The 27,777-nt window shown below is 36.6% G+C and overlaps 1 long non-coding RNA gene across 1 annotated transcript in view; it reads right to left on the reverse strand.

Moving 5' to 3' along the window:
* Positions 1-821: 821 nt before the first annotated feature.
* Positions 822-27,777, reverse strand: part of LOC140501267 (uncharacterized) — a 133,260-nt gene continuing 106,304 nt past the window's right edge. The window contains exon 3 of the long non-coding RNA XR_011966119.1: positions 822-1,652. This is a non-coding gene — a long non-coding RNA (uncharacterized lncRNA). The remainder of the gene's footprint in view (positions 1,653-27,777) is intronic.

The raw sequence follows: 27,777 nt of genomic DNA on the forward strand, positions 1-27,777 counted from the left end.
TAGATTATTGGTAGGGGAACATAGGAGGTTAAGTCTAAAATTAGGGTATTAGGGACAGGACTTTAGACCAGCAGCAATAAGTTAGGGTCCTTTAATTCTTAACAATACTGTAGAGACAATTAGGTCAGGAGCTTGTGAAGTTAGCAACTTAAATATTATTTGTGTCTCAGTTGGTTAATGTTAAAAAAAAAAATTCTTTTGTGGTCCATATTGTGAATGCTTTAAAAAGAAGTATCACCTGACCAAAAGTTTGAATTGTTTTGTCCATTATAAACTGTGTTAAAAAATGAAAAATAAAAAAAATTAATTAAAAATTTTTTTAAAAAAGTACTCAGGGGATGGCCCCTTTAAGTACTGTACTTTAACTACTCACTTCTTGAAGTACTGTAAGTACTTTAAGTACTGTACTTTAAGTGCTCACTTCTCCTCCAGAGCCATCTGAATCCAGTGACCAGATATTCATCAGGATGACTGGAGATGACCTAGGATGAGGCAGTTGGGGTTAAGTGACTTGCCCAAGGTCTCACAGATAGTGAGTGTCAAGTGTCTGAGGTGAGATTTGAACTCAGGTCCTCCTGACTCCTGCACTGGTGCTCTATCCACTGCACCACCTAGCTGTCCCAAACAAATAAATAAATGAACAACAAACAAATAAGTGAATTAATGAAAAATAAACAAACATACAAATGAATAGATAGATAAATAAATCAAGTTGGGAGGAACAGAAGCCTCAGGGTTGTTGTTTCAACCAGAAACAGTTACTATTGATATTCATTCTAAGCCAGGAGGATCCAAAAACAGCCACTGAGTGGAGTTTGGGTATGTCCCATCAGTGATTGGGGCTGATGAGGAATCTAATAGTACTTATGTACATTTCCATTAGCTAGACTGTGGGGGGGATTATGCTACAACGGCAAAAGTAAAGTGTGTATATAAATAATTAGATAATATTTGTAAAACATTTTGCAAAACTTTTAATTATTCTTAAATGTTGGCTATTATGTAAATAAAACATATACAAAGTGAAAACAAAAGAAATTTGTTCAATGGGTTGAATGTACAAATAACTGATGATGGGAGATCACAAAAGGTGTTATGTAGGAGATCACACTTAAGCTGTGTCTGAAAGAATACAAGAGATTTGTAAAAGTTGAGGTGAAGAGAAATCAGAAGCACCTAAGTAGGAGACGCCAAATCATGGAGATCGGTATTAACCATTTCTGTGGCATTGCTGCAGGGTTTTGGAAGAAGTAGACCGTTTATTAAATACATTGGCTCTGTCTTCCTAGTCTAGGAAAGTTAACAATCCCAACACCTTGCCATGGAACCAAGGACAGATGACTTCATAAGAACACAGGCAGGGTATCATTCATTGATAGTACCTGAGTACCCTTGCCTTAGACAAATTTGTAGATATGTTTATTTGCTTGGACTTCCAGATTTTTGAAGGTAATAGAAATCATTGTTCTATTAGAGAAATTAACCAAATGTTTAAACAGCTGTTATGCAACTTCTCTTAAGGCTTGTTGGAAAAGACGCTTTTTGTTTTGTTCTGTTCTTAGGTTGAAGCATCACGTGTCTTTCAACAGAGATACTTGACAGTTGACATTTTTTCTTTTACTTCTTCAGCTGCTAATTGCATATTTACAATCCTTCAATCAAGAGGAAAAGAGAAACAGATTAAAAAATTTTCTATCTGTCAACAGAACTATATAATACAATGAAACATCTACTCATTAAACCTAGAGAACTTTTATGGCATCAATAATAAGTGTTATAAAGGGCACAAAGGTATTATTAATTCTAAAAGAATGCAGGCTTGGAAAAACAATAAGTCATTTTGACAGTTGCTATGAAGACTATTACCAAATGTTATGTGTACTTGACTAGACTCAATTTATAAAACAAGACCTATAAAAGAAATCTGCAGTTTAATCAATTGAGATGTGCTATTACAAACAACTGCTAATGGACTAAAGCTCTGGTTCCTTTCTTAATGATGAAACTGTGACTGTAGATTTATAAAATTAAGGTAATTAGTAGTGGGGTCAGTATGTGTACATTAAAAAAAGGAGCTTTAAATCAGTGAAATAAAACTACAGAACAAAGGTTTAAAGTGTCCATAAATGGTCCTTTTTAAAGTTAAATTAAGCTAAAGATTCAAGTCTATTTAAATACAGTATGTGATTACCTTTTCAGAGAGAATTCACAAAGGTATTTGTTTATCATGCAAATTAGAGCACAATGGTGGTTTTAATTCCTGAACCAAAATCACTGATTAAGTTTCTCTATATATCTCACATGAAAATTCAATTCATACCACATGAAAAATATTTTCCTCTTTCAGATTGAATTGCATTTCATCTACAAGGAAAAAAAAGATAATGGTGATAGTGGTAGAGGCAAGATGAACTGTCTGATAATCTGGCTGGTAATATATGCCCCTTCAGTGGCTGGGGCTGGGGAGGAATCTAATATTATGTTTGTACCTTTCCATTAGCTAAATTGTGTTGGGGATTATGCTACAATGACCAAAAAAAAAAATGGCATTTGAAAACCTGTGATTTATTTTGCAACCAGTACTTGCATTTCCCAATGAGACTCCATACTCTGATTCTCTTTGACTTACAGTAACACCTATTAATGTCCCTGTGTATGTAAAAATATATACATAAACATATATGTGTATACATACATATTAAAATGCATCTCAGAGAATGCTAATGAATGATAATGGACCACCTATATTATAATGAAGCCTCTAGAAACTGAAACTCACCATCAGTTGGGTATGTCTATCAACGTTGGGTTTTTTTGTTTTTGTTTTTTCTGTAATGGTACAACCAGGTTTCCACTGGTACAGACACATTATCACATCTAATACTATGCACTTTTGTAAGACAGCTGACTAGGATAAGGAGTCGAATTTATGATCATGAAACAAAGAAAAGGTAATGAGTCCACAAAGAGATTAAACCTATGACATCTTTACCAGAACCGTGTTCTATTTAGCCAATTTCATGAACTAACCAGGGCAAAGATGGGGTAAGAACAAGAATTTGCTTGAATGTTTAGGAAAGTCAGAAAAAATAAAAGCCCCTGTAATAATAATTAAAGTCCCTGATATTCATACCCTTAAACATTTATATCGACTTTTCTCCAACATTTGGAGCACCAAGGCAAAGGCTCTAGATTCCAAGTACATGATTATACTTAAAAATAAAGAGGATAAAAATAAACAGGGGAGAAAATGTTGAATTCTGAATGCTGAAACCTGAGTTTGAGCACCAGCTCTCCCAATTCCAACCATTTACAACCAATTACACCATTTAACTAAGAACCTCCTAGATTTTCCATCAACTCAACCACAAAAAGGGGATAATAGTTGCACTATGGAACTCACAGAGTTGTTTTAAGAAAATGCTTTGTACAAGAGTAAATCATTATGTAAGCGTAAGTTGCTATCATCGTCAATTTTATCAACCCCATTTGGCTCGGGAAGAACTTTGCTGGTTTGCTGCCTCTATGTCACTAGAAAAAAATGGGAGCTGAGGGTAAGTCCACAGAGGTTCAATAGGTTTTACACAGTGATGCTGGAGGATTATATGAGACATTCAAGGCAGCTGAACTACTCTTTGAAAGTTCCAAGAACCTGTTTCAAATCACAATAATCACAAAGGTTCTGAAGATAATACTGTATTATACTAGATAACTGAGGCCAAGTTGAAGGTCAAGAGCAGCTAGTGTCTAACTGATATGATCGTTAGACTTTTACTTGAAGCAGATGCATGCTTCTCCGCCCCCCCCCCCCAGTTTCTTTTGTATCGCACACATGACAAGAAAACAACAAAATTTATCTAGCTTCTCCTACTTGGTGTAGAGCAAGGCACTGGGCCGTAGTGACTAGGCTCAGGCAAAGAGGCAACTAACTTTCAGATACATTCTCTGCATGAAAGAGCTAAAACCAAAATATAGTAATGGGGAGGGGAAGTGATCAAGGAAGACTTTGATAAGATGGAATTTGAGTTGGGTTTTGAAAAATGGGTAGAAATTCAATAGGTAACAAGGAGTATAACAATTAAAACAGACACATGGAACAGGTTGAACAAAGGCCCCCCCTGTGTATGACTGGGTGCTTCCTGATAAAGAAACAAAAAGTGTGGTTAATATGGAGAAGCAAGGAAAAGCTTGCGTGAACTAATACAAAGTAAAGTAAGCAGAGCCATATATTGCTATACATAATAGCAATTTAAACAGAAAAAACTCAAAATAATCTAATCTGAATATTGCAAAAGAAATATAAAGTTAATCATAAAGAATGATCTTTAGAGAGAGACAGAGAGAAAGATAGAGAGAGAGAGAGATAACACCTCCACTTTCTCTTTGGAGGAAGTTGGCATTCGCAGGTGTTGAACATTAGTATAAGGTCAGATTTTTCAATGTATTGATCAGTTTTGCTGAATTTTTCTTTCTTTTTCCTCCTTTTACTCTTTTTAATTGCTTTTTATAGAGGAGAAAGGAGAAGGAACAGAGGGGAATATCTAAGCAATATAAAATCGAAAAATATCAGTAAAAATATTTTTTTTTAAAAAAATGGGGCTCTTTATATGTAGAGGTCACAGTGAACAGCTTCTTGAATGAGTTTTAGCATGGTACCTCCACATGAAAAGTTGGGAGAATGTGAAGGACATATGATACGATATCACTGTGGCACATTAGCTTCACTACGAACAAAAAACCAACCAAAGTCATGATCAAGCAACCTGAAAAGGAACAGCTCCTTTACTGAAGGTACAAAAAAATAACAAGCTATAGAAGAAACAGCTGTAAACAAATTGAACGTATATCTTGTCTATGAATGTAATTGAATATTACTTTGCCTTAAGAAAAAGTAAATATGATAGTTTGAAAGGGACAGTGGAGATATAACCAAAATGTCATTAGACTAAAAGGCAGGAGATATAGGTTTAGGTTTGGCTATCCCATTAAATATCTTTGTGACCTGGACCAAAATCATCGATCCTCTCTGAGCCTGGATTCCTTCATCTACAAAATAAAGACATTAGATTGGTTAGTTGGTTGTTGTCCTTCGTTTTTGAAGAGGACCAAAGTGACATCACCATGATAAAGTAAAGTTTCAGTGTGTTCTACTGTGGCTGATCAGACCAGTAAGAACTTGGAATGCTCTACCACAGGCTGGGCACAGATAGTCCGTATGAATTTTTGGAGTGGATAGTCCAAATTTGTGCATCCTATGTTTATTTTGTGCTGTCTCAATTCTGCTTTGCCCATAGAGCACACCACCCTTTCTGATGTGGGCATGCCATGCTGAGTGGTCCTGGGCCAGTGTCTCCCATGTTGTACAGTCAAATCCAAAGTTCTTGAGAGGGACCTTGAGAGTGACCTTGTATCACTTCTACTGACCACCATGTGATTTCCTATCCCATGTGAGTTCTCCATAAAATGGTCTTTTTGACAAGCTTCCATTTTGCATTCAAACAAAGTGGCCAGCCCATCAGACTTGTGGTCTCTGAAGCATAGTTTGAATGCTTGGAAGTTCAGTTGGAGTAAGGACTTCAATGTCTGCTACCTTATCCTGCCAGGTGAGCCTCAGAAGCTTCCTAAGACAGTTCAAATGGAAGCGATTCAGTTTAATGGCATGGCGCTGGTAGACTGTTCATGTTTCACAGGCATACAACAATGAGGTTAGGACAACGGCTCTGTAGACCTTCAGTTTGGTAGCCACCTCTCCAAAACTTTTCTTCAGAGACTCCCAAACACTGAACAAGCTCTGGCAATGCGTGCATCAACCTCATTGTCAATGTGTACATCCCTGGAAAGTACACAACCCAAGTAAGTGAACTTATCCACAGCGTTCAAAACTTCTCCATTTGTTGTAATCGATGGTTCCATGTATGGATGATGTGGTGGTGACTGATGGAGCACCTGTGTTTTCTTGTTAATTATTAGGCCAAAATTAGCACAGGCAGCAGAGAATTGATCCTTACTTTGTTGCATCTCTGCTTCAGAGGCTGCATTGAGTTGACAATCATCTGTAAACAGAAAATCATGCACCAACACTCCATTCACTTTGGTCTTGGCTTGTAGCCTTTTCAAATTGAAAAATTTACCATCAATATGGTAGTTGATCTTGATGCCATGTTCATCCTCATTGAAAGCATTTGACAACATGGCTGAAAACATCATGCTAAAAAGCATGAGTGCAAGCTCAGAGCCCTGTTTCACTCCATTAGTGACGTTAGATTAGACAATCTCTGAAGTTCCTTCAGTAGGGTAACTGTACTTCTCTCCCCACTCCTCACCTCTACCTAATCTCATCTCTCACTTTGCTAATAGATATAGTTAATCAGGTTCTAGGAAGGATGGGCCACACTCAAGGAATCCTTTTGAATATGTGTTGAATCATTACATGCTGATAGCTAGCCTCAGCTGTGAGGCTATATCTCCCTACCCCTTTGATCCTATGGAGGGAATCACTGAGTCAAAGTATGAGTCTGAATATCCAAGGTAAAAAATAAATAAGGACACCCAGAGCTAAAGAGAGAGACACATTAGGGCACTCCAAATCAAGAATGGTGGGAGGAGGGAAAAGGGAATAGAAAGAGAACAAGAAGAATACGTAATTGGATCCCAAAGGAAAAGTAAAGTAAAGTTCCTTTTCATTTCTGATAAATTTGAAAACATCTCTGCCAAAGGGTTGTTACTAAACTTTATAACAATCCAAGTCTTGTTTCCACTGATCTATTGGAAGTGAGTCAAACATATTATCCCACTCTCCTGTAATCACAAATTTTGCGCAATTTTACCATACTGATGGTAAGGATTATCTAAGTAATGATCAAAAAAACCCAAAAAAACAAAACCAAGAATTCTCAAGTGAGAAGTCACCTTAGAGATGAATCATCCAGTCTCAACGTGAATCCCTTCTACCACATACTCAGAAAGCAACTATCTAGCTATTACATGAAAATCACCAGTGCTGGAGAAAATCATTTCCCCAAGACAACCCATTTTACTTCTAGAAAGCTTGATTAAGTTTGTGTTTATAATGAATTGAAATTTGTCAATTTGAAGTCTCAATTCTTTGACCCCTCATCGTGTCTTTATCATGCCTGGCCAAACACCAGTCATGTTTTATTCCCACCATGCACCTCCTTTTCTTCTATTTGCAAGATGCTGATAGGAGCAGGGAGAAATCAAGAAACTATTCTGAGTGTACTCCAAATTTATATTATCTAGTCAAAAGTGGGTCCTGTCAAGAGAACCATTCTATTCCTCCCTAATTGATCAGTATTTCACTCTGTTTCATAGCTTTTTATCCTCTCCCACAAATTCCCTACCCTAATATTTCCAACTGATGATTTTACTTCATACTTCCTTGAAAAAGAAAATGAGGTTGTCAAGTGTTTTCTTCACTGCATATTACCCAGCCATGTTCTACCTAAGTCTTCTCTTTCATTCCAGTCTTAGATGAAAAGGGAAGCCTTTCTCATTGCAATGGCCTACTCCTCTACATGTAGCCTTGATTATATCACCTCCCATATCTCTTCGCCACTATCCTATTCAGTCTCCTTATTTTCAACTACTCCCTATCTGCTGACTTCCCTTCCCTATTGTCAATGAACCCAGATATGGGTTCATTAAAAAAAAAAAACAACAACAAAACTAAACTAACTAAAATCCTCATTTAATCCAACAGTTCCTGCTAGCTATTATCCTATACTTTTTTTCCACTTCTTGACTTGAAAAAAGCACCTACACTTGGTGCCTCCTCTTCCCGTTTACTCATTTGTAAATCCTCTCTCTGTCTTCTGGCTTCTAACTTCATGATTCAACTGAAACTAATCTTTCCAGAATTACCAATGGTTTCTTAATTGATAAATCTAGTAATGCTGTAGGAAACAAGGAAGTTCTGTTTTTCACAGTTCTAAGTGATAAAGGTTGTGACTTGTCACCTAGCATAGTAGAGTTAGAGGTCAGAAACCAATATGCAGGCTTGAGGAGCTGTGTGAGGAAAAGCCTATCAGAGAAGAGAACACAAAGTCACATGGTCAGGGACTGTATCATGGGAGATCCAAAGTTCGTAAAACAGTAGAAGAAGCTCCATTTTTCTGAATGTGTTGTCATGTCCTGTATCCTTACTGGGGAGGTTAGCTGTCCATTTGGACATAAAGATGAATAAAAGCTTGCCTTATTTCATAACAGTTATTGTTCTTTGTTTAAGGTGAGCTTTTTTCTCACAGTTAGGGGCTTGTTAGATGCTTTCTTAAGGCAAATTTATCTTAACCTCTCTGGTCTTTCTTGGTCCTATTTGTCTCTTTAAATTCCTTTGCTAATTCTTCCTTGTCAAATTTGTTAACCATGGGTGTAATGCAAAGCTGTATCCTAAACTATCTTTTCAATTAATGTTATCTTACTTAGTGACCTCATCAGCTGCCTTCAGTGTAATTATCAACTTTGCGAAAGATGACTTCATGTATATATCTGTTTTAATCTCTCTTCTGAGCTACTGTTCTGCATCACCTTTAGGACACTAAGAATAAGATACTACTTAGGCATCTCTAGCTCAAAATGTACAAAATAGAATTTACTGTTTTCTTCTCCCAAATTCTCCCACTTCTCAAGTTTCTAAGGTTCTTATGATCTTCAATACTCAATGTAGGACCAAAATATTAGTTTTTCTATTTTGGCTTTGCTCTTTATGTTCACATATGTGTTTATTCCTCATATCATTTCCTTCTCCCTGAAATTTCAAGGACTGGGTTGCTTTCAAAAAAATGGTCTTTTCCTTTTAGGGAAGGTCCCTTTCAGTATCTTGCCCCAAACTAACTTAAATTCAGTTTTTGAACTTTCCCTATTCATCATTGTTCAACATTCTTGTAATACTGAGAGATATTTTAAAAGCCAATAGAAATAACATAATTTTTCTTTTCAAAATTTTCAACTTTTTTTCTTTCTTCATTCATCTGTTCTGATGTTCTAGATTAAGTTTTATGCTTTGGAACATGAATTGAAATAAAATTATCATCTCTTTCTACCTCTTCTTCCCAGTGAGATAATGCTACAAATTTCAGTTTTTCTTCTGTAACCTCTTCATAACTCTCTTTGGGTGGTTAATAATTGATCTTAGTGAGTTCCACATAGCACATATACTTTACAATCTCTAAAGTAAGAAATTTGTTGACATAGAGGTTTCAACATATTCTTGTTTACTCTAATACTCCAGTAGGGTCATATCACCAGAGCTGGTCTCTGTATAATATCTTACTTTGATGTATCTCTATAGAAGAATATGGGAATATCTTTCTAGACAAGAAGGCAAAGTTATAACCATGTGTTTTACAAAATCACAAAACCTCAGAGTTGAAAGGAACTTCAGAGGCCATATAGAGTTCAGCCTCTACCTGAACAAGAATTCCCTTAAAATAAACCTGACAAACAGTTATCCAGTTTAATACTAATTTCATTGATTGTAATGCATAGAGAAGATGAAGCCACGTCATTGAAATTTATAAGGATTTTCTATCTTTTGATACTTCGGGTTTAATTTATTTGAATTCTTTTACCACTGACTTAAAATATTTGAAAAACTGGGAAATGGAAGTATTAAATTTATTCTCTTTGTTCTAGAGGACAGAATCAGGGCCAAGTAGAAATCAGTGGGATGTAGATTTTTTTAACTCTTCAATCAGAGGTGTTTTATAATGAAATAGTTTGCTTCCCAAAGTACTGTACATCAATGGAAATGTTCAAAAGTAATCTGTATGACTATCTGCTTTAGAACAAGATCCCATCATTAGAGGAAGGGGAGATAAGGTAGCCTTCAAAGGTACCTCATAAGGGAAAGATTCTACAGTTTTATATTTCCAGCTAGTATTCAACACAAGGCTGTGCTTCAATATCTGCACTGACTCATATGATATATATATATACACACACACACACATATACATATATACACATATGTATATACACACACGTATATATACATATGTGTGTATATACATATGTGTATATATATATATACATATATATATACATATATATAGTATAAATGAGAAGCATAGACTAGATTAACAGGAAGTATGGGCTTCTTTAATTTCATGATAAAAGGCCCTATTTGACATGATGAGTTTATTGATCACATCTCAAAAAGAGTGTGGCCAAAGACAGGGAAGTAGCTGCAATTTTGCCAAAATTACCAAATTTCAGAGTTGAAAGAGATTTCAGAGGTCATGTAGTCCAATCCAGATATGAAAAAAAGATTTCCCTCTACCATATACACAAGCAGGCATATTACTTTCTCTTAAAGACTTTAGATGAGATGGTATCTTAAGGTAACTCATTCTGTTTCTAAAGAGTTCTAAAAGTTAGGAAGTTTTTTTTTTTCCTTTCCTGACATTGTCTTAAATTTTCCTCCTTGAAATGTCTTCTATTCATTTTTCTTAGTTCTTCCTTCTGAAGCCAAAGTGGTTAGTGATTGGAACTGTGGTTTCATTGCCAAAGACAACTCCCAGGTGAGGACATTCCCTTTACTGATAAGTCACTACTCTCTCTATAACCTAAAATTTAGCTTGGAATACAGGAAGGTTTCCTGGAGCAATAAGAGGACAAATCCAGTTGTCCCAGGTAAATGCCAAGGATTTGGCCTTGTGGGAAAGTTCAAAGAAAGTTGGGGAAGAGGTTCCCAGGGCCCATACCCTGTCATTAATGATGGGGATGGGATCTGAACTCCTAAAAGGAAAAGCCCTGGACTTTACTATGTGGCCCAGGTCCCTATTGTTCACCTGGGGCAATGGGCTTTCCCAGTTAATTATACCCAAAGACCTGGGCCACATGGAAAAGTCCAGGGCTTTTCCTGTTTGAGGTCCAGGTCCCAAAGTCATATCTTTTCCTGTTAGGGGTTCAGTTCCCCATCATTATGACTTATCCAAAATAATATTGCCAGCATGTGTCAGAGGTAGGATTTAAACTCAGGTTGTCCTGCTTCCAAGACTGACTTTCTGTGCACTATGCCATAGCTTCCTCTCCCCAAAAGAATAGGTCTAATTCCTCTTCCTCAAGTCAGACTTTCATATTCCTGAACACTGCCATTGTGTTCTCTCTAGGCTAACATTCCTGCTTCTTTTGATAGGTTTTCACACAGCATGAATTCAAGACCACCTTCTTGATCATCCTCCTCTGCATGTTATACTTCCTAAAATGTGATGGCAAGAATCGAACACAATATTTCTTGGCTTTTTTTTGTTTGAGTACATATTAATTACTGTACATTAAACAAGTCTTTAGGATAATATTAGCCTTTACATAATTGTGAAATATTAAACACAATATGTTTTGAACATATATACATATATGTATCTAGAGATATGCTTTATGTCAGTAAATCATAAATTTTGACAAATATAAATCTTTCCCCCAAAAAAAGAAAAGAAAAGAAAATTTGCAATTCAAAGAAGACCATACTACGTATGGAAAATCAAAATTTGTAGTGTTATCTCCCTGGAAAGAAAGGGAAAAAAAGAAAAGATAATTGCATTTCAATTCAAGTTCCAAAGCACAGAACTCTATCTGGAAAATCACAGTCATCATGGGCTTGAATAAAAATTTGCTATTGCTGAGAGACTGTGATTAAAAAAAAAGTAATATCACGGAGAATATCTAAGCAACCAGCCCAAGCACAGGAACAAGTTAACTGATTCTTTGAACATTTTAGGAAATTTCTCCAAGGTTCAAATATTTGTTCTCTAGGTTATCTTTCCTTTAAAAAATAGGAAAGAAGGGACTTGGAAGGAATATGACTTTAAGGGAGCTGTAGTTTTTTGCATTAGCTCATTTCCCCAGGACCTGAAAAGAAGTTAAGACAAATATAAAGAGATTCATGACTAATGAGAAATTTAAAGTACTTCCTTCTATTTTTTACTCTCTTCCTCTCTCTCTCTCTCTCTTTCTCTCTCTCTCTCTCTCTCTCTCTCTCTCTCTCTCTCTCCTCTTTCTGTCTCTTTCACTCTATCTGTATCCATCTGCCTCTTTCACTCTATCTGTGTCCATCTGCCTCATAGACAGTCTCTGTCTCTTGTGTTAATCTAATATGGGAAAATGTAGAAAAAGGTGAAGGTGGCTAGTTGGGGGAAAGCACTGTTTTGGTTGTCAGCAGCAAGAATGGTTGCCATCTTATCAGGGTCACAGAGAACCTTTGAGGATTCTCACCAGGAATGGGAATATCCTATGTGGCAAACTGGGTGGCAACAAGCAGCTCTTAAATGAACTTTGAAAAGAAAAAGAAAGAAATGATTCCTACTTCAATTGTAATGATATACTCAAACCCTACTCACTACCTGCACTATGACCCATTACTCTGTAACTTTCCAAACCAAAATATACTTCCCTGGTCATCATGTCCCTAAATCTGCTATTCCCACCCTCGTCCCCCATTAGAATATAAATTCCTTAAGGATAGAAATTGCTTTCTCTTTTATATTTGTCTCCTGTGTTTAGCACATTGCTTGGCACAGAGTAAGAACTTAATAAGTATTTTTTTCTCACATTAATTCAGTCATTCAGTGATTCATTCAAAAGAAACATGGGATGCACAAATTTAGAGATATAAGCACTCCACATGTTCATATGGACTGTTTGTGCCTGACCTGTGATAGAGTCTTCTGAGCTCACATTGGTCTGATCAGCCACAGTCTGACACACTGTACTTTGACCCCAACATAGTGATGTCATTATGGTCTTCTTCAAGAACAAAGATAACAACTGATTCATTCATGAACCTTAACCTCAAGCATGCGCTAGAACACTAAGCAAAAAAATATGAATGAAAAGTTAATAGAAAGTTTAAGGAAGATGAAAACCAGTGTGAACAATTAAGATAAGTGGGCCACCTAGAGTGAATCCAGTTCATCATATAGTAATTTCTCATTCTTCTTATTGTTCCTCACAATAACTATAACAATATATTGCTAATAGCATTCATTAGTAGTATGATCAACAAATAGTTCTACTATAGAATTTCTACCAGACCCAGCCAAATCATACTAAACTGGAAACATTCTTCAAAAACATTACATAGTTCTGACCAAAGATTTGCTGTTTAGAAGTAGCATTTGGCAAATGCATGTGTTTTATAATTTTTCACCTGGTACACACATTATTAAATATAGCAAAACCATAATCTCTAACATAAGCATATCTTTCCCATAACTTCAAGTATGAACTCTTGAATGAATAGAGAAGCCAGATGGCCCATTGGCTAGAATGTTAGTCTTGGAAGCAGGAAAACTCATCTTCCTGAGTTCAAATCTGGCCATGTGACCCTGGACAAATCCCTTCAGCCTGTGTGCCTCTGTTTTGTCATCTGTAAAATGAGCTACAGAAGGAAATAACAAACCATTCCAGTAACTTTGCCAAGAAAACACCAAATGGAGTCAAGAAGAATCAGACATGATGAAACAAATGCAAAACAAATTGTCTTATGGGATCACTTTTACTTTAATTTTGCTAAAGAATTTTAAGATTCAGTAGATCCCCTTGCATATATTTTGTGTATTGATCACTTCACTTTTTTTCTCTGCAAACAAATTTCAAACTAAATCAATCAGCTACACAAAAATGCAAGACAAATGACTGGCTTTGTCTAAAACAAGGTAAGGGGCATCATGGTGAAAAGTATGTTTAGACATTTGCACATTACCCTCTCCCACCAACCCCAAAAGGTTCTATTGCTTAATCATCCTTGGGCATGTAAGGATCTAGGACAGGCATAAGTATGAGTCTAGACTAGGTCAAATATATCTAGTCTGTCCCTGGTTGGGTTGTAAGATGAGTTCTGGAAAACTTAGGGAAGAAAATATGCTCTAAAGACATTTCAAAGTTATTTCTGGGGAAAATGAATTTACACTAACATTGTTTTAGTTGAGAAGATTTTGTGACCTATTATAAAGAATTACAGCAGCGTCACTAACTAGTTACATAGGTTAAATAACCACCTCATTCTTGGGTTTTCCCACATTTAAAAGTAAATAGCAATTCCTACCCTTATCTACCTAATACAGCTGTTGAAAGGAAAAATAAAACCAAAAAGATTCTATCCAAATTTAACAGTGTGGGTATTTTCTGCATCAACACTGAACAAAATTCCTCTCTAATAAATAAGAGAGGAAGGAGGAGGAGTTATGTTAATATTACATCAAATTCATCCAATATTTATGGAGTGCCAACTATGTTGGTAAAAATAATAATGACATGCCCTTAACTCTGGAGGAATTTGTAATCAAGGAGGCTCAAGCACTAAAGGTTATGCCCTGTGGATTCTCTGTTTTCCTCTCTTTGATTCTTGGTATTCATGCTTCTTGACAATGACAACTGTCTCTCTTACAAAGGCTAAACTCCAGTGAAAATATGATTGATAGGTTTACAGAACTATCTCTTAGATAATGAAGGGATTATATTAAGGCAGTCTGTCCTGTAACAAAAAAAGGAATTGGGCAAGAGAGTGGGGGGAGATCCAGTCTTCATCTAAATCTGAACTACGTGAACAAGAGAGTGGATAGCTGTCACACGTAAATTTGCTAGGTGGAGAACAGAGGAGTGTAGGCCCAGTCAAAGCAAAAAACCTTATCTGCAAGAGCCTGGAGGGAAATAAGGTGATGATTTCTAGAGGAGAAATATATGGATTATAAACACGAGAATTAATCCAGGAATCTGATATTTAGATAGGTCAGCTGTCAGCCTGAGGCAGTCAAGTTCCTGGCATTCCAATTGAGGAAGTCATCTTACTGTTGCTGCAGTGTGTGTGTGTGTGTGTGTGTGTGTGTGTGTGTGTGTGTGTGTGCCACACACAGACTCACTGTCTTAATGTGTTCTGCTTCTAGAGGAGCACTGTATCTTGTCCCATTCCTCTCCTGGACCACTGAATTATGGAATCATAGATTTTGGAGTTAGATGAGAACTCTGAGATCTCTCCTATTCCATTTTATGTGATCATTGTATATAGCTTCTTATGTCCCTAGATCATCTGTAAGCTCTTTGAGGACAGGGATTATATCTTATTAATCTTTCCATCTCCTATAAATACCCTTTCTTCTGGATCCCAAACATAATCCTCCTCCCCCTTCTTTAAGTCTAGTCCCTTCATTCTATGTTTAGTCATCCTACTATAGATGTGAGATTAATAATAGTATCAAATTATAAAAGTCATAAAAATGACCTGAAATAATAAAGAGCTTTGGCAAAGTTACAGGTTACAAAATGAACCCACATAAGTCATCTGCATTTCTATATATTACTAAACAAAGCTCAATAGCAAGAGAGAGAAAGAGAAATCTCATTTAAAGCTATGGTAGATACTATAAAATATCTGGGAGCCTACCTGCCAAAACAAACCCAGGACTATATGAACACAGTTACAAAACACTTCTTGCACAAATAAAGTCAGATCTAAGTAACTGTAAAAAATCAGTTTCTCTGGGGTAGGCTGAGATAATAAAATAAAAAATGACAGTTCTACCTAAATTACTTTACTTACTCTGTGCCATACCAATCAAACCACCAGAAAATTATTTACTAGAACTAGAAAAAATAATACCAAAATTCATATGGAAGAAAAAAAAAATTCAGAATATCAAGAGAATTAATGAAAAGAATGCTAGGGAAGGTGGCCTAGTCGTATTAGATCTCAAATTGTACTATAAAGCAGCAATCATCAAATTCATTTGGTACTGGCTAAGAAATAGAGGGGTAGATCAATGAAATAGGTTAGATACTCAAGACACAGTAGTCAATGAATATAGCAATCTACAGTTTGACAAATCCAAGGATCCCAGCTTCTGGGATAAGAACTCACTGTTTGACAAAAACTTCCAGGAAAACTGGATAATAGTGTGGTGGAACCTGGGCATAGACCAATGCCTGATATCATACACAAGACCAAATGGATACATTATCTAGGTATAAAGGCTGATACTACAAACAAATTAGACAAGCAAGAGACAGTGTATTTGTCAGATTTATGGAGAATGGAGAAATTTACGACCAAACAAGAGACAGAGAACATTATGAAGTACAAAATGGATAATTTTGATTACATTAAATTGAAAATTTTGCACAAACAAACCCAATGCAACCAAGATTGGAAGGGAAGCAGAAAACTGGGAAAGAATTTTTACAACTAGTGTCTGTGATAAAGACCTCATTTCTAAAATATATAGAGAGCTGTGCCAAATTTACAAGAATATAAGTCATTCCCCAATTAATAAATAGTCAAAGGATGTGAACAGGGAATTTTCAGAGGGCGAAATTAAAGCTATTTATAGTCATATGAAAAAAATGCCCTAATTCAATGTTGATTAGAGAGATGCAAATCAAAACAACTCTGAGATACCACATCACACCTATCAGATTGACTAACATGACAAAACAGGAAGATGATAAACATTGGAGAATATGTGGGAGAACTGGAACACTATTTGTGAGCTAATCCAATCATTCTGGAGAGCAATTTAGAACTATGCCCAACGGGATACAAAAATGTGCATACCCTTTGACCCAGCAATATCGCTTCTAGTGCTATGTCCCAAAGAGATCATAAAAATGGGAAAATGTCCCACGTGTACAAAAATATTTATAGCAACCCTTTTTCTGGTAGCCAAGAACTGGAAATCTAGGGAATACCCATCAGTTGGGGAATGGTTGAACAAGTTGAGATATATGAATGTAATGGAATACTATTGTACTATGAGAAATGATGAAGGGGCAAATTTCAGAAAAACCTGGAAAGACTTATATGAACCGATAATGAGTAAAATGAGCATAACCCAGAGAATGCTGTACACAGTAACAGTCTCAGTGTGCGAGAACTATTTCTGATAGAATTAGCCCTTCACAGCAATACAAGGACCTAAAACATCCCCAAAGGACTCCTGTTGCAAAATGCCATCCACATCCAGAGAAAGAACTATGGAATTGGAACACAGAAAGAAGCAGACTATTTTCTCTTGTGTTATGTGTTGTTTTGCTTTGTTTTTCCTCATGGTTTCTCCCATTTGTTTTCATTCTTCTATGCACCATGACTAATGTGAAAATGTGTTTAATAAGGGGGCGGAGCCAAGATGGCAAAGTAGAAAGACGCACATACACACAGCTCCGAGCCCACAAACCACAGAGCGGCTAGAGGGGACCAAGCCAGGGCGAATTCTGCACCCAGAGACCACGGAGTATTGGAGCGAGGGAGATTTCTGCTCCGGAGAGACCTGCAAACCTCTCGCTGGGGGTCCTTCACGCTGTGGACTGGGCGCCAGGACGGGGAGCAGAGGGCAGCCCTGCCGCGCCCATGACACCGTGAGGAAAAGATCCGAGAGGGCTACGGGAACGGGATCGCCAGCGGCCACGCAGGACCCCCCACCCACAGAGGGACCTGCAAACCTCTCATAAAAGGTCCGTCGCGCTGCAGATGCGGTGCCCAGCCCGGACCTGCGGCGGCGGCGGCTGCGGCTCCTAGAGACACGGATCTGGGAGGGCTCCAGAGATGGGATCTTCAGCGGTGGCACAAGCCCCCCCACCAACAGGTGACTGACGGGGGTAGGTGAGAGAGTCTCTTTGGCGGGTTGAAAGGGGAGTGGGGTGCTCCCATGGCTCGGGCCCCCCCAGGAGATGGAAGCTGAGAGGCGGCTGCAGACAGGGGCTCCCCAAATGGGCGGGAGCCTGGATCCATTGTGGAAGGTCTATGCATAAACCCCCTGAGGGAACTGAGCCAGAGAGGCGGCCCTGCCCATGACCTCAGCACTTGAACTTAATTTAACACTGAATAGCAGCCCTGCCCCCGGCAAAAATTCTAAGGCGGGAAGCAGCATTTGAATCTCAGTCCCCAAACGCTGCCTGGGAGGACCAGGAGGCGAGGTGGGTGTGAGGAGAACATTCAGAGGTCAGGCCACTGGTTGGAAAAAATGCCAAGAAAAGGGAAAAGAAATAAAACTATTGAAGGGTATTTTAGCGGAGAAAAGACACTTCCTCCCTTCCTTTCTGATGGGGAGGAACAATGCTTGCCATCAGGCAAAGACACAGAAATCGAGGATTCTGTGTCCCAGCCCACCCAATGGGCTCGGGCCATGGAAGAGCTCAAGAGGAATTTTGAAAATCAAGTTAGAGAGGTGGAGGAAAGACTGGGAAGGGAAATGAGAGGGATGAGGGAGAAGCATGAAAAGCAGATCAGCTCCCTGCTAAAGGAGAATCAAAAAAATCTTGAAGAAATTGGCACCTTGAGAACTAGCCTAACTCAGCTGGCAAGGGAGCTGCAAGGGGCCAATGAGGAGAAGAATGCTTTCAAAAGCAGAATTAACCAAATGGAAAAGGAGATTCAAAAGCTCAGTGAAGAAAATAGATCTTTCAAATCTGGAATGGTACGGATGGACGCTAAGGACTTTTCTAGAAAGACAGATGTCTCAGAACATACCGCGCAGATTCGAAAAATGGAAGATAATGTGAAATATCTTATTGGAAAACAACTGACCTGGAAAATAGAATCAGGAGAGACAATGTAAAAATTCTGGGACTACCTGAAAACCATGATCAAAAGAAGAGCCTAGACATCATCTTCCATGAAATTATCAAGGAAAACTGCCCCGAGATTCTAGAACCAGAAGGCAAAATAAATATTCAAGGAATCTGCAGAACACCGCACGAAAGAGATCCAAAAAGAGAAACTCCTAGGAGCATTGTGGCCAAAATCCAGAATTCCCAGGTGAAAGAGAAAATATTGCAAGCAGCTAGAAAGAAACAATTCAAGTATTGTGGAAATACAATCAGGATAGCACAAGATCTGGCACCCTCTACATTGAGGGATAGAAGGGAATGGAATAGGATATTCCAGAAGTCAAAGGAACTAGGACTGAAGCCAAGAATCACCTACCCAGCAAAACTGAGTATAATACTTCAGGAGAAAAAATGGTCTTTCAATGAAATAGAGGACTTTCAAATTTTCCTGATGAAAAGACCAGAGCTGGAAAGAAAATTTGACTTTCTAACACAAGAATGAAGAAGAACCATGAAAAGGTGAACAGCAAAGAGAAGTCATAAGGGACTTACTAAAGTTGAACTGTTTACATTCCTACATGGAAAGACAATATTTGTAACTCTTGAAACATTTCAGTATCTGGGTACTGGGTGGGAGTACACACACACACACACATGCACATATGCACACATACATAGAGACAGAGTGTACAGAGTGAATTGAAGAGGATGGGATCATATCTTAAAAAAAATGAAATCAAGCAGTGAGAGAGAAATATTGGGAGGAGAAAGGGAGAAGTTATATGGGGCAAATTATCTCTCATAAAAGAGGCAAGCAAAAGACCTATTAGTGGTGAGATAAAGAGGGGAGGCAAGAGAAAAACATGAGGTCTACTCTCATCACATTCCACTAAAGGAAAGAATATAATGCACACTCATTTTGATAGGAAAACCTATCTCATAATACAGGAGAGTGGGGGACAGGGGCACAAGCAGGGTGGGGGGGAGGATGGAGGGGAGGGCATGGGGAGGAGAATGCAATACGAGGTCGACACTCATGGGGAGGGAAAGGACCATAAGAAAATAGAAGTAAAGGGGGACAGGATAGGATGGAGGGAAATATAGTTAGTCCTATACAACTCAACTAGTATGGAAATCATTTGCAAAACTAAACAGATATGGCCTATACTGAATTGCCTGTCTTCCAAGGGGAAGGGGCGGAGAGGGAGGGAGCTAAAGAAGTTGGAACTCAAAGTGTTAGGACCAAATGTAATGTTCTTACCACTGGGTAACAAGAAATACAGGTTAAGGGGTCAAGAAAGCTATCTGGCCCTACAGGACAAAAGAGAAGACGGAGACAAGGGCAGGGAGGGAGGATAGAGAAGAGAGCAGATAGGTCACAGGGGCAATCAGAAAGCTCGGGTTTGGGGGGGGGAGGGGATAAAAGGGGAGAAAATTTGTAACCCAAAATTGTGTGAAAATAAATGTTAAAAGTTAAATTAAAAAAAAAATGTGTTTAATAAGAATGTATGTGTAGAATCCCTACAAGACTGCATACCATCTTGGGGAGGAAGGGTAGAAGGAGGGGGAGAAAATTTAAAACTTATGGAAGTGATTGTTGAAAACTGAAAACAAATTAATTAAATTTTTAAAAAAAATTATAAAAATCTTTCAAGCATGAATCACATGATAACATGTCTTCATCATTCTTACATGAGTCCTTAATAATTAGGTAGGATCATTTTACAACAAACACATAATGTGTATAATTGTTAAATATTATAAATTCAGTTTTAATCTTTTAGCTATATATTGTGAAAAAGCTGTATGATTTTAATAGCAAAGATAATGGAGTATCATTTCTGGACAAATTTCTGGTATTAATGATTTTGAAATCATTAAGCAGGTGATGAAAAGGAAAGCAATGTAGCATAATGGAAAGAGTACTGACTTTATATAGAGGACTTGAATTCAAATCCTAACCCTTATCATTTAGTACTTGTGTGACCTTGGGCAATTCCCTTAACTTCTCAGGTTTCATTGTTGTCATCTGTAAAATGGGGAGGTTGGATTAGATAGATAGCCTCTGATATCCCTTGTAGCCACAGAGTTACAATTTCATGAGCCAATGATGCTTTATTCTATAAGGTGATTGACAACTTACCTTTGGGAAAATTTGATGAATTTACTCAATCTACCAATTAATAAATAAATAAGTATTAAACATATGCTACATAATGATTTTTCCATATACTGAGGCCTTTTGGACTTGCCAATTGCCATATAAAATATTTCAGAGGCAGGACTGGGACCCAACACTACTTGAGTCCTTCTTTCAACTGTATTACTTGACCTCTCTAAGAAGTTCACGCTAATGAATGTTGCCTTCAACATAAAGCATATTGAATTCTGATATGAAACAAGGGACTGCCATTTGTTGAGTAAAATATCATGGAGTGTTCAGGGAGGTCTGTAGGACCTCTGGTGTGAGGGCTTGCCAAGCCCTTTTTCAGAGTTGCTCATTATTAAAATTCTCATTGGTGTTATACAGCTAATGCACTATTTGGGCACTAACGCTTGAGGGACAGTATAAAGGAAGATGCTAAGGATTTATTCTATTGCCACTTTTCTCTCCAATTCTTCTCCTACCTCTCCTCTACCTGGTCTAATACTGGCTTCTTTAATGTGGAATAGTTTATACAGTCAGTCTTCAACTTTTGCTCTGGTAATGCTCTTAGGACATGGTGAGGAAATCAAAAACCCAAGTAATGACAACACTGAAACCTATGGGAAATAGGAAGTTAGGTTCCTGCAACCACCAAAAAAATCTCATCTTCCCAGCTCTTTGTAACAAAATATTAATGATGACAGTATACAACTTTTCCTTATATGTTAACCATGAAATAACCCATAAAATGCTGTACACAAAATAAAATTGGTAACACACTAAACATGCTTTCTAGCTAGTAATTCCCTAGAATTCTGTGATATTCTGTGCCAGTATTTCACATAATATTAACTTTTCATAACACATGAAATCAACAGCACCATAAATATCATATAGGAAATAGAATTATTAAAATGAAAACATATATTAACCTGAATATTACCTTCCATTGTGTCAGATGGTTGTCTGAATGGTCTGAGAGTGTTATGCTGTATACTATGCTACTGTAAACCTGTCTACTTTAGGCATCCTCTGAAAACTAAGGGAGAGATTACTGGGACTTTAGTCTGATTTCAGAAACCACCAAGAGTAGCTTTCAACATTACTTTGGAACTCCATTCTTTTTGGCTGGTGGATGGGATTGGAGACTGTGAAGGAGACATTGTCAGCAGGGCTGCTTCTTAAGTCATTTGATATCCTTAAAGTTCTCCTGGCTGATAGCAATTGTAGATATTCTGGCAAAAAGTTTACCTAACATATTTATTTTCTCATTAAGCCACATCACTGATTTGCAAACTTGAACTTAGAGCCCAAAGGACTTGCACTAAGCTTTGGGGGCATAACTGCAACAAAAAAAATGAATTTTAAAGGCAAACCATGAAACTATGCAATGAATGTACAGGGAGTTTTTTCACAATGGTGGAGTGAACAAGACCAGAGGAGAGCCTAGTAGGATACCAGGCACACCATCAACTAGTGCACATTGGGCCTCTCATTATTTTCTCTATTGTACGTAGTCAGAAATATGCAGGGCTGCCAAAGTGAAAGTGAAAATTAGGCTGGTAATAAAATTACAAGACTGCTTCAAGTTCCAAAAGTTAACCACAAATGTTGAGGATTGACTGTATTTTCCATTCCTTGAGTCATTTCGTTTCTTCTAGGTTATCTTAATGTTCTCCAATCAGGGTGTGCACAGAATTAAGGCGAAATGCATTGCCAAATGCAATTCTGTAAAAAGCTGCTTGTTCACTTTATTTCTTTCTCAGAGCACTTTGTTTAGACTTCTCCAATGCCTCTAACAGAGTAACAACTGTATAATCGCCTTATCTCTCTCTCTAAATTGTAAACTCCCCAAGGGTAGGATTTGTGTATCAGTTAACTTTGTTTCACTTTCAGCTCTTTTTGTTACACAGTTGGCATTATATCAATACTGATTCAGTGGAAGAACAAATAAATACTACCTACAAGCTCTAATTCAATATACTTGTCTCAAGCTGACTTTTGCTTAGCTCTTCATCGTCACCTATCCACATTTTTTTACCCTTCGTTATTTCTACTCATTATTTTGCTCGTTACTTATTTCAATTCAAGAGATATGATGAAGTGCCTACTAAGCACTAGAGATAAAGAGCTAAACATAAAACCTTATTTCTACTACTCAGAAAGTGTTTACTATATAATTTGAAGAATTAAATCCTTTATTTCCAAAGATGTAAATTTTGCAAACATAAACTGGAAGTTAAAAACAAAGAGAAACAATTTTAGAAGCCCAAAACACTTTCCTCCTAGCATCCTACCTGGTTTCACAGTCAGGACATTCTGTCACCAACTTTATACACTACTTTTGAAAAATGATGAAAACCCTCCTCCATAATATAAAAAATAAGCATTTTTGGAGAATGTAGCAAATATTTTTATGCAGTATTTGGTATGTAGCTATCTTATGTCTGTGAAATTTTTCTCTCTAAATATGTTTACCTGGTGCTCCACTTACTGCACCTATTAAGTTTACTCTATCCTATTAATTTCTTACCATTTCTCTAATTAGGCAAGATTAAACATTTTCAGTTAACCTTCTCCCCATTAAACAGATCAGTGTTAAAAACGTAAATCATTTGGCCCAAGACTATGCTCTTCAGCTTAACACCATTGGCAACTACTCTTGGAATTTGATTCTCAAGACAATGTTGATACCTACCTGATTGGAAGCTACAATAAATATCTATATGTGTGTTTTTGGGGGGTTTTGGGGTTTGTTTGTTTGTTTTTACCATCAGCCTAAATCCCTATAATTTGTAAAAGCAGACAGAATATCAGCTAATTTTATTACTGATTTACCTAGTGTGAATTGTCATCTATCTTAGTAGCAGCCATATATATATATATATATATATATATATATATATATATATATATATATATATATATATATGCATGTATATATTCACACACATATAGGTAGATAGATAGATAGATAGATAGATAGATAGATACATACATACATACATACATAGATACATAGATACATAGATACATAGATAATGTGTCTCATAAACATAAGGAAAGTAAGGAACATCTCACTACAAATGAATCAGCAAAGTGAATTTGTATTCTATGATTTTAGTTCCTGCTCTGCCATTAATTTGGGGGCCTGATTAAGTCATTTGTCCTTTCTGGTACTCAGCTTTATCCTTAAAACGAGGTGGTATTAAAAGCACTTGAAAATATAGGCACAAATTGATTTTTTCTTTAAATTCATAAAAAGCATTTACCTAAAATCGTCAGCAAATATTATTTGTAATTGAGATAAATTAGAAGCTTTCCTAGTTAGATCAGGTGTGAAACAAGGATGCCCACTGTCACCAATACTATTCAACATCACATTGGAAATCCTAGCAATAATATTAAGAGAAGAAAAAGAAATAGAAAGAATAGAACAGGTAATGAGGTAATAAATCTATCTTTTTGCAGATGATATGATGATATACTTTGAAAATCCCTCTCAAATAAACAGGTAGTTAAAACAATTAATAATTTTAGCAAAGTAGCAGAATAAAAAGTAAATCAACACCATTCCTATTTATCACAAACAAACCCTACAAGAAGAGATAATAAGAAATATTCCATTTAAAAGAACTCTAGACAGCATAAAATACCTAGAATACACCTCCAAAACAAACCCAGGAATTATATCAACAAAATTATTTAAAGAATTTTTATATAGATAAAATCAGATTTAAATGATTAGAGAAATATTAATCGTTCACAGATAAGCAGAGCCAATATAATAAAAAGGATATTTTACCTAAACTAACATATATATTCAATGCCATCCCAATTAAGTTACATTTTTTACTGAATTAGAAAAATTAATAATAGAATACATTTAGAAAAAAATCAAGAATATCAAAGGAACTAATAAAACAATTAAAGAAAGGAGATTTAACAGAGTCACATCTTAAATTATATTATAAGGCAATAATTATTAAAACTATCTGGTACTGGTTAAGAAATAGAATGGTAGATCAGTGAAAGATAGTAGAAATAAAATGTATAACAGCACAAAATATAGTATTCTTGTATTTGACATGTGTAAAAACAAGTTTTGGGGATAAGAATTCATTATTTGATCAAAAAAAACTTGGGAAAACTGGAAAGCAATATGACAGAAATTGGATATAGGCCAAAATGTTAAACCATATACAAAGATAAGGTCAAAATGGATGTATGACCTAGATATAAAAGAGAGATTACAAGAAAATTTGAAGAGTGTGAAACAGATTAGCTATCAGATTTATGGATATGCCAACAAGTTTTGAATAAACAGGAGATAGAGAACAGTGTGAGGTATAAAATGGGCAATTTTGATTACATTAAATTAAAAATATTTTAAACAAATAAAACAAATGTAGCCAAGATCAGAAGGAAAGCAAAAAAATGGGGGGAAATTTTTACAGACAGTTTCTCAGATAAAGGTCTCATATCTCAAATAGATAAAGAACTTTGTAAAATGTATAAGAATACAAGTCAACCCTCAATTGATAAATAATCAAAGAATATGAACAGGCAATTTTCTAATGAAGGAATCAAAACAATTTATAGTCATATGAAAAAATTCTAAATTATTATTGAGTAAAGAAATGCAAATTAAAACAACCTTGAGATATCATTTTATACCTATCAGATTGTCTAAAATGATTGAAGGGGAAAATGATAAATATTGAAGGGCATGCGGAAAAATTGGGACACTAATTCACTGTTGGTGGAACTATGAAAGTACTGAGCCAGTCATTCTGGAGAACAATCTGAAATTATGCCCAAGAGTTATTATACTTTCTACGTACCCTTTAACTAGCAATACCACTACTAGGTCTGTTTCCCAAGATGATTAGGGAAAAAAGAAAGGAATCTATATGTTCTAAAAATATTTATTGTAGCTCTCTTTGTGGTGGCAAAGAATTGGAAATTGTGGGGATTACCATCAACTCAGGAACAGTGAACAAGTTGTGGCATATGATCATGATGGAATATTAGTGTTATTATTATTCATTAGAAATAAGGACCTCAATGACTTTAGAAAAAAAAAATATATGCTGTAATGGCAATCAAACTAGGATCTTATGTTGTTTTTGTTTTACAAAAAGTGCCTCTAATTGAATCTTGCCTTTACCAATCAAGAGTCTTTACAAGGAGTAAAGTATAGAAACGTGTTTCTTTAACTAGAAACAGGATATCTATTTGTATTGTTAATTATTTTAATGTGATTAAAGATCTTCCCCACCCATTAATAGGCCTAATCATTTGAGCCACTGGTTCTCAAGGGTTGGGATGCCCACTGGTTCTAAAAAAGGTTTAAATTCTTTGAGTTGAAGTTTTACTTTGGGGCTTACTGACTGGAATTGTTTGTTTGGCCAGATGAGGACTCTAGGAAGCCACTTTAAGGAGCACTTTAACTTTGAAAACTCAGATATTGATGCTTCCTTCTCTGGTGACTATGGTCAGACAGTTGGAGTCCAACTGTCTGTTAAATTCAGGCAGAGGAAGCCATGTCTGTTGATCTTTGATTGTGTATTTGGGGGGTGGGGCATGGCACTGCTATTTTCAGGGATCTTGGGTTCATGGTACTGCAATCATGGTGTGAAGGTAAAAATTACTTTCTTTTCAAAATTCACTTGCCTGTAATTTTTACTTGTTTTTACTTTCCTAGAATGCTTTGTACCACCTTGAAGGAGTTCTTTGCTTAAGGAATTGTTCGATGTTTCTTATTAAAGGTAATTTTCTTTATTTAAACCTGAGCCTCTGATTGGTCCATGCTCCAGACACAGAATCACAAAAGGGGCACCAACATATAACCAAAAATGAATCCTTACTACAACATGCCCTATTGGCAACCATCCCAGTCAAGTCAAGCCAAATCAACAGTTATTTGTTAGTACTCTACTATGTTTCAGGAATGGGGCTAAGTGATGAGTGTACAAGGAGAAACATGAAAAAGTCTCTGCCCTCAAGGAGTTTACTAGGAAAGGTGGGGTAGATAGCATGTATGAAGATAAGCAAATGTAAAATATGTTTAAGATAAAGAAAAATAACTTTGAAGAAGCAATATCAACAATTGTAATTAGGAAAAGTAATATGTAAGAAGAAGTAGCCCAGGGGTCAAGCTTTGAGGGAAACTAAGGTTTCCAAGCGGTACAATTAAGGAAGGAATGTATTCTCAGTATATGCAAAGGCAATTTAAATGTCACATATAAGGAGTAACGAGTGGACCAGTTTGACTGGAATTGAGAGTATGAAGAGAGTAATGTGTAATGAGTAATCTTCATGGGGCATGAACTAAAGACCCATAAGTATCACCTTTGCCCTCTTGGCACTCTTTGTGATGGTTCTTCCTAAACTGTAGCTTCCAGAACTGAACATTATATTCAGGATAATGATTTCACTACAGCAAGATGTGGTTGCATCAGTGGAATGAGCAGGCTTATCTTCATGAGTTCAAATTCATCCTCAGACAATTACTAGTTGTGTACTGCACAAGTCACTTACCATTGTTTGAGTTCCTCATTGTAAAATGACCTGGAAAAGGAAATATCAAACCACTCCAGTATCTGTGCCAAGTAAACCCAAAAAGGGGTCACAAGATGCTGCACATGACTGAACAACAAGGTAAAATAGAAAACTCACTTCCTTATTCCTAGAAGCGATTTCCTCTTTTTGAGCCTGATAATATCAGCTTTTATTGACATACAATTTATTATACTATGTTTTATTAATATACTATTATTTATTAACATACTATTTACCCGTAAAAAGCTTGAATTCTCCTAAAGGGGCCTGGAATTTTGGGCAGGTAAGTGGCACAGTAAAAAATTACTAGCCCTGCAGTCAGAAAGATCTGAACTCAAATCTGGCCTCAGATACTTGCTAATTGTGTGAACCTGAGCAAGTCACTTGACCTCTGTCTTCTTCAGTTCCCTCATCTGTCAAATGGAAATAATAATAATAGCACTTGCATCCCAGAGTTGCTATAAAAAGAAAATGAAATAATTTGCAAGGCTCTTTGCAAAGCTTTAAGTGTT

Source organism: Notamacropus eugenii, chromosome 4 (assembly GCF_028372415.1).
Source record: "Notamacropus eugenii isolate mMacEug1 chromosome 4, mMacEug1.pri_v2, whole genome shotgun sequence".
Taxonomy (NCBI): Eukaryota; Metazoa; Chordata; class Mammalia; order Diprotodontia; family Macropodidae; genus Notamacropus; species Notamacropus eugenii.